This window comes from Mus caroli, chromosome 11 (genome assembly GCF_900094665.2).
Source record: "Mus caroli chromosome 11, CAROLI_EIJ_v1.1, whole genome shotgun sequence".
NCBI classification, from domain to species: domain Eukaryota; kingdom Metazoa; phylum Chordata; class Mammalia; order Rodentia; family Muridae; genus Mus; species Mus caroli.
In genome coordinates this window covers 83661526-83672701 of record NC_034580.1, presented here as the reverse complement: position 1 = coordinate 83672701, position 11176 = coordinate 83661526, and the positions used below count along the sequence as shown (strand labels likewise).

The following is an 11176-nucleotide window of genomic DNA, read 5'->3' as shown; positions in this document are numbered from 1 at the left end:
TGGTGGCTCACAACCATCCGTAACGAGATCTGGCGCCCTCTTCTGGAGTGTCTGAAGACAGCTACAGTGTACTTACATATAATAAATAAATAAATAAATAAATAAAAAGAAAAGAAAAGAAAATCCACTTGCAAGGAAAAGAGACACACTAGAGATCATCTTCCAAAGCCAGTCATCCTGCTGGAGGCTGCACTGATGAAGAGTTGGGTAGGGTGGTGAGCCAGGCTGGCAACAGCTCATATACATCACGTAGGGGCTGTCTTTTAGCCGTGGGGGCAGAGGCTGGGTCTTCTCCATCTTAACCTGATAGCCCAGGCAAGTTTCTTCCACATCACAGATGCCCACTTAATGTTTACTTATAGGAATAAACACACTTTGTCTTTTCTAAGGCCAGAATGAGCACTGTTTCTATAATCAGGTTATAGCCGGTGTTTACACTGCAGAGCGATAAACAGATGCGGGTTGGGCAGCCTGAGAGGACAGTGATGGTTAACACGATGCCCCGAGTTTCAGCAGTATCCGTTTTCTTGAAGCATTGTGCTTGGTGGATCTGCCAAAAGAGCCTCAGGGACTGTGTAAGGTGATGTCCAGTTAGTGTCTGCGTCTCCATATTGCTCAGGTCCCATGGAGAGTGTCATCCCCCATTCCGGAAAATCCAGGTTACAGGAGACAGTGGCACAGAAACCCACTTGAGACTGGTGACCAGGATAGTTACCAAAGACAGACTGAAAGAAGCCAGAGCAGACTAGAAGAAGGAGAAAGCCCTGGCAACATCGGGATCTTGAGAGAGCACCCCATGAGGGGACCCCAGAAATTGCTGCTTTGACTCTAGGTGGCTGTGAGTGAGATGACCAAGACTGAGCCCAGGCATAAAGAATGTCCTCAGGCCTCAAAACAGGCCACTCTTCAGCATGCCATCTTTGAAGAGTGGTGAAGGGGGTTCTCATCTCTTTCCTTAGTAGTGCGCAGAAAAGAATAGAGCTCAGAACAGGGAGAGAGGTGGGACCAAGGACAACCTTGCAGAGTCAGGGTAGATCTTGTGTTAGGAAAGCCTAACCTGGCTCCAACCATCTCAGTGTTTCAAGTGGATTTTTTTTTTAAAGATTTATTTATTATTATAGGTAAGTATACTGTGGCTGTCTTCAAAAACACCAGAAGAGGGCATCCGATCTCATTACAGATGGTTGTGAGCCACCATGTGGTTGCTGGAATTTGAACTCAGGACCTCCAGAAGAGCAGTGCTCTTAACTGCTGAGCCATCTCTCCAGCCCAGGATTTAAAAAAAAAAAAAAATGAAATTACATCTTTTAAGATTTGATCTCTGTAGTACTCACTTAGTTCCAAGTATTTACTGACATACTTGGTATGTGATATACAAGCAAGAGATAAGAACATAGCAAAAATACTCCCAAATTTGTGATACAGAAGTACAGAAGTACACCTGCTGGAGGTGCTTCAGAGACAGAAAACATCTTTCTGCCATCTTGGCATCTGTGGAGTGAGGCCTGCTGGGAACAGGACTTCTAAAAGCAAGTCTGTCTGGAAGGCTGTGGTTGGTGCAAGGCCATTTTTGCTGGCTACAAGCGAGGTCTCCGAAACCAAAAAGAGCACACAGCTCTTCTTAAAATTGGAGGCGTTTATGCCCGAGATGAAACTGAGTTCTACTTGGGCAAGAGATGCGCTTAAGTGTATAGAAAGCAAAAAAACCAATACAGTGGCTCCTGCAGGCAAACGAAACAAAACCAGAGTGATCTGGGGAAAAATACCTCAGGCCCACAGAAGCAGTGGTACAGTTTGCACCAAATTCCGAAGCAACCTTCCTGCAGAGGCCATTGGACACAGAATCCGTGTGATGCTGTACCCATCCCGGATTTAAACTAATGGAGAGTAAATAAATAAAAGTAGATTTGTGCTCTTGTTAAAAAAAGAAAAGAAAAAAGAAAGAAAATGAAAGAGAGAACACGTGCCTAAAAGTCAGAGTGTGCCGGGCGTGGTGGCGCACGCCTTTAATCCCAGCACTCGGGAGGCAGAGGCAGGCAGATTTCTGAGTTCAAGGCCAGCCTGGTCTATAAAGTGAGTTCCAGGACAGCCAGGGCTATACAGAGAAACCCTGTCTTGAGAAACCAAAAAGAAAAAAGAAAAAGAAATTAGTCAGAGTGTAAGCCCAGAAGGAGAGTTGGATTTTTCTTGTGAAAGAGTTAAAGCCTAAACTGCTCAGAATCACATCTGGACATAGGGTAAGCAGCCTCAGCCCTCCTTCACCATCAGTGAGTCTGCATCCTTAGCGCCAGCCTCATCTTGGTCCTGTGGGGCTTCTGTCCCCTGCAGGTCCCTGGATCCTCCAGGGCCTCTTGGTGGTTTCTTTTCTACCTTCAAAAAAAAAAAAAAAAAAAAAACAGCCAAGTGTTGGGCAAAGTGAAGCCCTGGCTTTCCTTGTAGCATCTCTGCTCCCCTGTCCAGAAATCCCATTATCTGGGAGACTGATTGCACAACTCCAGTCTGTCTGCCACTGAACTGTGGGCTGCTGTTCTTACAGCCCCACTTGGGGTCCCCTCATCCATCGTCGGGGTGGGGGTGTAGAGATGAACATCTATATATTAAAGGTTTGCAAATCTATAAATCTGAGTTGACTCGCTGCTGGTGACAGCCCCGAGTTCTTTCTCACCACGTTTGACATGACCTAATGGGTTTACAGTTGTCTGAGTGCTTCTCTGAAGCAAACGAAAGCGCTTAGTTAGGGGACGCGTGAAATGGCATTGTTTGTTCAGGGCACCTCCGCAAAGCCGGAGGAACATCGATGCGTTATCCTCTCCTCGCTCCCATCACTCCCAGCGCCAGGATGCCACCGAGGGAGCCTCTGAATTGGATGTGGCAGCCTGGCCTTTCTGTGGGAGAGCTGCCGAAAGGCCAGGATTGGGTGCCATCCTCAACTGTGTTCATTTTACCAGAAAGCTTGGGGCTGATTGGAGAACAGAAGGGATGCCCAGGGGAGGTGAGAGAGAGAGAGGGTCTCACCAAGGTAGAGGAGTAACGAAGATTTGCTTGTAGCAAGACAAGAGTCAAAACAAGATAGACCCCTAATGAGAGCTTTGGGCATATCGTGCTGTGAGTTTTCAGGGGCCGGCGGTGTGGGCTGCTGTGTTTAGTTGCCTGGCTGCTTGGCACCAGACCAAGTCCTCTTTTTAATATCAAGTTTCATAAGCATGGAACAATAACAACTCATTAGAAACCCTCTGGGAATGGTGGGTGGGTAGTGGCTGCCTCTTTCCCCTCCCTCCCTTTTCTCTCTCCCCCTCTTCCCATAAGCCCGCCTCTTCAGCTCAGGTATATCATCATCCCCTTTGTAAGTAGAGAATGGCAGGGGAGGGGCCGGTGTCTGGGAACCGAGCATGTTGTTAATCTGTTATTAGGCATAAGTCTTACCACCAGGCTGGGTACTCAGATGCCTCATTGTGTGCTCGGGATGGAATTATGCATCATGAATAAAAACTGCTGTCAACATGCATTGGTTTGAAAACATTAGACCATATGGTATGTGATTATCTGTATTGTCAAGTGCAATAAAGTGAATTTGGATATAATAAAGAATGTAATATTTTAGAAATTTGGTAATAAACTAAGGGAAGGATGACAGCTGAGGTTCCTTAAGGCCCCAGACACAAATAAATTGAAGTTACTGGCCTCTAAGGCCAGGCAGGCCGAATGGCCACACCGTGGCTTAGCTGCATGCTATGATTTTTCAAGTCAGGGAAAGCTCTGTTGTCCCCTGACTGACAGTCTCAGGAAGGTGGAACAGACCAATTCCTGTGGAAGATGGGAGGAGATGGTGGCTCCTGGTAGAAGGTCAGGCCTTGCTGTCACACCTGGTCCTTAGGTATACCCTGCAGCCTGCTGGTGGCGTTGGCAGCTTCTCCCTACTAGTCAAGGGCAGTGCCATGCCAGCCATCAAGACATCCTGAGACCCATCTCCCCCTCTCTAATCTTCTCAGTTCCCATTTGGTCGGAGAGGAAGGTGTCTCAATCTTCTCCCTGGGGAAGGGAGCCATTTTCTGGAACTCTTCTTCTCCCACTGGGCCAAATGATGAAATAATTTCTTTAAGGTAGCAAGTGTGTCAGGGCAACAGATCTCCAGCGAGGGATGAAAGGGGCGGCGGAGGAAGAGGGCTGGGAACTGCGTCAAGCCCGAGTGTGCCAGCACATGTAACCATTCTGTAACCCTCCATCTTGTGGACAAGAAAACAGAGGTTGCTGGTTTGTGAGTCTGAGATCTTTAACGCTCCTTTAGCTGCTTCTACCCTTACGGTAACCAAACACATGGAGGAAATGATGTGAGCGAAAATGATGTAAGCTGGGCAAGGCTATTTTGACTCAGAATCAAAGGGATCCGAGGTCCCAGGGAGGATGTGCTGAACTGAGTCTAACTTAGTATATGGTGGTGGGAGAGACTTGCTCCTGTAACAATGGGCAGAATTAAGATGACAGAGGTAGCTGGCGCTAGGGGCAGGTAACCTTTAGAGGTCCAGCCCTAGGAAGCCGCCAGGCCTTTACTCACTACAGACCCCATGGCTATCACAATAGGACCACAAGCTGTGGAGCAAGCGCTCAAATCAAAGCCTTTGGCCGCCATTTCAAATCCATACTATAAAGCCTCCTCTGAGCACAAAACCCAGGCTTCTGCCCCTTAGTTTCCTACAAATGGAAGAGCTAGCTAGTTCTTCGGCTGGGAGCATAGCTGTAGAGCACATGCCTAGCGTGTTCAGGCCCCAGCATGGGGCCAAGGGTAGGGGGAGGTGCTTTTGCCAATCACAGACCCCCAAATAAAAACAAACATACAGAGATAGAGAGATAGCTCAATGGTCAGAGCACTGGTTGCACTTCCAGAAGACCCAGGTTTGATTCCCAGCTCACGACCCTCTGTACCTCTGGTGCCAGGAGTTACACCGCCCTCTACTGTCCTCCAGGGTGCTTCACACACCAGGTATCCAGACATACATGCAGGCAAAACACACCCAAAATAAAAATAAGACATAACCAAAAAACCCCACATACAGAAGGCCCACAGCCAACTGTCTTCTCTGTCTTTTCCCTTGGGCCTGGCAGAAGCCAGTCTGTATTTACAGCTCTGTATTTACTATTGCCTTTACATTTTGCTGTCCCCGTGGTAGTTGTCAACGTCCCTGACTCTACTGTCCTCAGGGAAGGAAGCACTAATCTATTAGTGTTTTCCTGGCAGACTGCTTTTCTGTTTCTGACTCAGGGCTTCACCCAGACCCCTGACCCAAGTCCCAATTTCAGTGTTTGTCTTGGCCCCCAGCTTCCACAAACCCCAGATGGGGCCTGGATTCCATGCCTGGCCCTTTTCCCACCTCAGCCTGCCAGGGCTCTTCTAGCCTTGGCTTCCATGGCTCCCTTGTTTGTTGCCCAGTCAGGATGCCTGCTTCGTTATGAAAAGGGAAGAGTCTGAGGCGCTATCACTGGGTCAGGTTAAAGCAATTTGGATGGCTAGACCAGAGATAACATTTAGTCCCTTTCATGCCTAGACACCTGTGATTCCCAGGACAGGGCAGGCAGTGGCTTTGGGGTCTAGTGACAGGTTTGTCACCCCAGGGGTACAGCCCATACCAACAAAGACAGCACCGATTGGTAGCTATGGTACTTATTTTGGTGTTTGTATCTTGCTGTGTATAGCCCAGGCTGGAGTGGAATGGAGTGTTGTGTAGGCCAGGCTGGTCCTGAGCTTACAGGGATCCACCCACCTCTGCCTCTGGAATGCTGGGCTTGTGCCACCATACCCAGTGTACACCCAGTTGTATGTGGCGCTGGGGAATTAAACCATAGGCTTTGTAATGTTGAGCAAGCACTCTACCAGCTGAGCTACATCTCCTAGCTGAGGTATTTTCCAGGCTCAGCTAGCAGCCACTTCTTCTAAGCAGTGTCAGGTACCGAATCCTCATAAAGGAACGGCGGCCTCTCTCCAGTGTGATAACAGGAGCTCGCGTTATCATTTAATCCGTGCGCCAGCCCTGTGAGGTTGGCATCTTGATTCCTATTTCACAGGTGGGGAAGCAGGGTTAGGGAGGTTAATGGCTTGCCCCAAATCACACAGCCAGTGCACAGCACTACCAGATTTCTAGCACATTCTCAGATCTGAGACTCAGCTCTTCCAGTCCACAGCATCTCATCACCCTTCCTTAAAGAAATGCACTTTCTTTTCCGACCACCCCCTTCCTTCTTCACGGGCCTTTGGAACCAGGTCTCAGAAACATTTCCTTGAGTGAAAACAAGCCTGAGCCACTGTGTCAGCTTTCTTCCCAGCACCCTCAGGACCCACAGAAGGGCGGAGGGTCAGGACCAGAGAACAATTCTGCCCTTGCTCTAAAGTCTCGGGGTTGCCCACTGAAGAGCTGGTGAAACTGAACTGAAGGCTTCTAATGATCTGTGAATGTATTAATCCTACTTTCTGTTAATTAACAATATGATAAAGCCGGCATTTCGTAAGTCAGCGCTTAACACATGTTTTAGCAATTATGTACTTAGTGGTTTGGATTCAGAATGCTAATAGAATAAAATTTTAATGAAGATACAATGCCATGAAAAATTTATTGCTGATCAGAGTGCAGGTAGTATTGCTGTTAGTGTTCAGGAGGTGGGGACACTCAATTACAAGGGCATTCCTCCTCCCTCCAGTACTTCTGAGTACTTGGTGTTGCTCAGCTCAGAGGGGCCAGAGATTCTGGGATAGGCTGATTCTTGGCTCCCTTGAGTCTTTTATCTAAAGGCTTCTTCTTGTTCATGGCAGCTCGCCCCTCTCTGTAACTCCGGTTCCGTGGGATCTGATACCCTCTTCTGGTTTCCTTGGGCACCAGGCACACACATGGTGCACATGTATACTTGCAGGCACTCGTATGCATGAAATAAAAGTAAATGAATCATTTTTTTAAAAGAGCATGTATCTCCCATCTATCTTACTTAATTTTCCATAAATATAATATACAGGTACTACTATGTTAATATAGCTCATATATTATTAGTCCTACCAAAATAGGAATTTAATAGGATACATTTGCAAAGAGCCATAGTTTGAATTTCATTTATTAATAATTAAAGTCATATTTTTTTAGTGAGACAAAGATGGAATATGCTGGGTTGTTTTGTGGGAGGGGGGCAGGCTTTAACCCCTTGTGATCCAGCTACAAGTATGGTTTGCCTTGTTTCTCATGATACTGGGTTCTCAGCCAGTATAGCTGACAAAACCACATCTCACAAGGCTCACAGATCCCAGTGGGAAGAGCACGTTCGCTGTGCTAACTAAATCATGGTACTAATTTTCCAATCCCATCCTCCAATTATGCAAAGGATTCTGTTGAGACTCAGCTCGTAAATTTCCATCTTCCCCGACGTCAATCAGGTCTTCATGCAAACTAATCAAGTGTTGCATTTTTATATTTTTAACAAATGGGTTCAAAATCCACTGAAAGCTCTCTCTCGAGCGCGTGCTCTTGCTCTTTTTCTCTCTCTCCTTTCTCTCTCCTTTGTAAATGAGTCTTTACGGTTCTGTTCCGGAGCCTTCTGAGTATGCAGACACAAGAGCATCAGTAGATGACCCAGTTCCATCATTCTTAACAACAAAATCATGCAACAGTGGCAATATTTCCCCAACATTGCTTTTGAGAGCGCTTCCTCTGCAGGCCCAGGTTCTGGTGCAGTACAGGTCTCTTGAGCTCATTTGGCTGCTGTCTTGCTTGCCCAGGCTCATCAGAGCACAGTGTGGGGTGTGATGCACCTGGAGAGGCAGGTACTAAGGTCAATGACAGAAGGGTTAACTGTCCTCTTCCTGTTATTTCTGATGCCTTGGGGGTTGGGGAGTTGGTGCAGGCAGTGCCTTGAAGACAGTCTCATCATATGACTCCATGACCTGTCCCATGCGGATGGCCCGGTGTACCTGCTGAGCTTGCTGGTACCTTGCAGTGACTGGGACCTTGGTCTCATCATAGCTTCCTCCCTCTTCAATGGCGTATTTATAGTATTACACTTGTTTATTTCTTTGTGTATGTGTGCTGCTATGCATGTACCATGTCTGTTGTGGAGATTAGAGATCGGTTCCCTTCTTCTACTGTGTGGGTCCCAGGGGATGAACTCAGGTCATCAGGCATGGCTGGCGGCAGGAACCTTTACCTCTCTCCCCTGCCTCCCTTCACCAATTCATAAACTGCTACCTACCGTAAGTGTGTCTCTAACCATGACCGTTCATACCTGTGCTAAATATCTGTAAGCCTGAGCCTTGGCCGTGTGTCCAGTCTACAGTCTCAGTTTCATGAGAGGTTGAGGCAGGGGGATTGCTTGAGCCCAGCAGCTCCTGAGCAACCTAGTGAGACCTCTGTCCAATAAATAGACATACATCACTGAAGTTTAAGTTGTTTTCAGGAGAATAGAAATGATACATTTGTTTTCTTCGTCCTCATGGCCCAGCTCAGTCACGTACCCAGACACCAGAGCGCTACCCAAGACCTTCCTCAGTTTGGAAGATGGTGGACCTGGACCTCAGCCTCATTTTCAAATTTATTTCCTAAGTGATTCTGATGTGGGAGTCATTGCTGAGAGAGTCACTCTTCCAGATCAGTGCCTCTTCGATTTTAATTTGCATAAAATCACCTGGGGAGCTTGAAGACTGAAATTCTGTAGACCCCAGTATGGGGCCTGAGACTCTGCATTTTGCAGCAGTCTGAGCCTGGGGAGCTGCCTGAGTATCAGCAAGCAGCTACACTGCCCCCCTTCCCCTGCAGCCTTACCCCAGGCCTCGTGGGGGGACCTTGGGGGTGTGTTTACTGCCCGCAGCAGAGCTGTTACTCCAGCTGGGTGGCTGGACTCAACTTCTCAGAGAGATCTTGCTTCCAGATGTCAGGGACAGCTTCTTAACAGCCAGAAAAATAAAACAGTCCAGACCCACCCTGTGGTAAATTGGCAAGCTAGCCAGGCCACCTGGCCACAGACTATAGCATGGAGTCAGGGGATAGTGGCGGAAGTGACGAATGGGGAGAGGTGTGGCGGGCATCTTGCCAAAGCTGTCAATTGGCGCTGTTCTAAAGACCCCCCACCCCACCCCCGCTTGTTATAAAGTACAGAGAGTTTGTGGCAGCGCTTGCAAAGCTGCTTCCACGTAGTGGGCTTTTCTGAAGCTTGGAGCCTTATCTGTGGTCAGTTCCCAGGGACATGTCAGAAGAGGAGTTGGCATGCTGAGGAGACAGAGAAGGCAACAGACAGGCTAGTGTGACTTCACCCAGTTTGGCCACTGCTGGGTTTGATACTCAGAGATTACTGGATAGCTTTTTGTTCCTCTCAAGGCTGGGGGGGGGGGGGGGGGGGGGGGGGGGGGGGGGGAGACAGGGTATCTTTGTATAGTCTTGGGTGTTTCGGAATTTGCTTTGTAGACCAGACTGGCCTTGAACTCAAGAGACCTGCCTACCTCTGCCTCTGGAGTGCTGACATTAAAGGCATGGCCACTACTGCCCAGCATATCAGGAACCTTTAAATTCCTGATGTGTCCTAGAAGTCAAGGGTGCTCATGAACCTCTGAGTCCTGAATCTTGTTTCCACTGTGAGAGCCAGTAAAGCCAGGTAGCCGCCTCCCTCAGGCACACTGTTGAATTTTAATGATGGGGCAAAGGCAAGGGTAGGCTCATTAAAGATAGAGGTTGGTGCAGGGTAGAGGCTGTATCAAGACTTGGTTTGATTGCTGGTGGGAGGGTGCTAGCCTCTCATAGGTAGAGCATTGTAAACATCCATCCTGGGTAATGGGTGGATTTTGTTATTTCTGTTTCTCAGAGGAAGTGTCTGACAATCAAAGCAGTGAAAAAGCTTGCTTGGATCAAAGATGGATCTTACTTATATCTGCCAGGCTCCAAAGTCTAAGTCCTTCCCCACCTCGCCTTGTTGAGGGGTCACTAAATAGACTGAAACCCCCTTACTCAAGTTTTTCACTGGCTCGATGAGGCTGGAGGATGACTCTGGAGGGATGACAGATAGGATGCCCACTCAGACATCTCTTGTAAAGAAAGGATTCCAGCAGCCCCTCACTTCCTCTGTGCTCAGGAAACCCTGAAGCTGAAAAGCCTGGACGGCCCCACTCCTGCCATGTGGAGTCTGCACAGACCTCCCCAGGCACCTCAGATCCGGAGCAGGCTCCAGGCCCAGGCAGTACATCCTCTTGTCCTTGCCACAGCTGCGTGCACGACCTCAGCCTCCTCCTCCCTGCTGGGCGCACGCTGCAGCCCTGGCACCTTCTCCCGGGGTCCTGATCCGAGCCGGTTGTCTAGCGATTTAATTTGGTGAATTTACCACTGCGTCCCAGAGTTTATATTGGCACTTAACAGCAGTAATCTGTGTCTCTCTCGCCAAGAACTGACTGTTTTCCCCAACCAAGATGGAACACCATGCACAAAAAAATAGGTTTGTGAGCTAATCTGTTGCCCTGACAAGTGTCATTCACCGAGTCGCGGCTATGGAGCACACTCAGAATTAAATGAGGTTGGGGTTGTCTGGCCTGGACCACAGGTGCCTTTTCCCTCTCGGTTAACAAGAGTCTGAATGAGGCACCCTTCCCCGCAGCCTCTGGCACTTTCAAATCACACCATCAGTATTCATGACAGAGCCCACAGAAAAAAGCGATCTGGGGCTGGTTGGAGGTCTCTCCCGTCTCCTTCTCGATCTCGTTCCTACCCTCCCCTGGCCCTCATCTCTCTGTCCTTCCTCCTAGAATATACAGCTCTTTATACTTGTGTAATTAATTTCACAGGCCCAAGTGGATGCCCCCACCAGTTTAAAAAGAAAGAAAATGTTTTTCCTGTTGCCCCATGCCAGTTCTGAAATTCTGAAGTAGAGCTTAATTACTGCATTTAGTAAGCCAACGTGTCCATAGGAATAGAAGCAAGATTTGCCTTTACGCTTTAGTGTAAATGGGGTTTTTTTTTGTTTGTTTGGTTGGTTGATTTACAGAACTATATCACCAGACCTTTATTTTGAGATGGTCTCACCAAATTAAGCAGGCTGATGTTGAACTCACACATTAGCTAAGGCAGATCTTAGACTTGGGATTCTTCTGCCTCAGATCCCTGAGGAGCTGAGATTACAGGCTTCTACCAGGACAGCCTGGGAACCTGTTTGTAATTCTTGAAGAAGC

General features: G+C 48.1%; 1 protein-coding gene and 1 pseudogene across 1 annotated transcript in view; both read left to right on the top strand.

Annotated features, from left to right (window-relative positions):
- The window catches only part of LOC110306206, a 30433-nt pseudogene extending 28522 nt beyond the window's left edge, over positions 1-1911 (top strand).
- Positions 1-11176, top strand: part of LOC110304365 (RNA-binding protein Musashi homolog 2) — a 121070-nt gene that overhangs the window by 47312 nt on the left and 62582 nt on the right. The gene's annotated exons all lie outside the window — the stretch shown is intronic.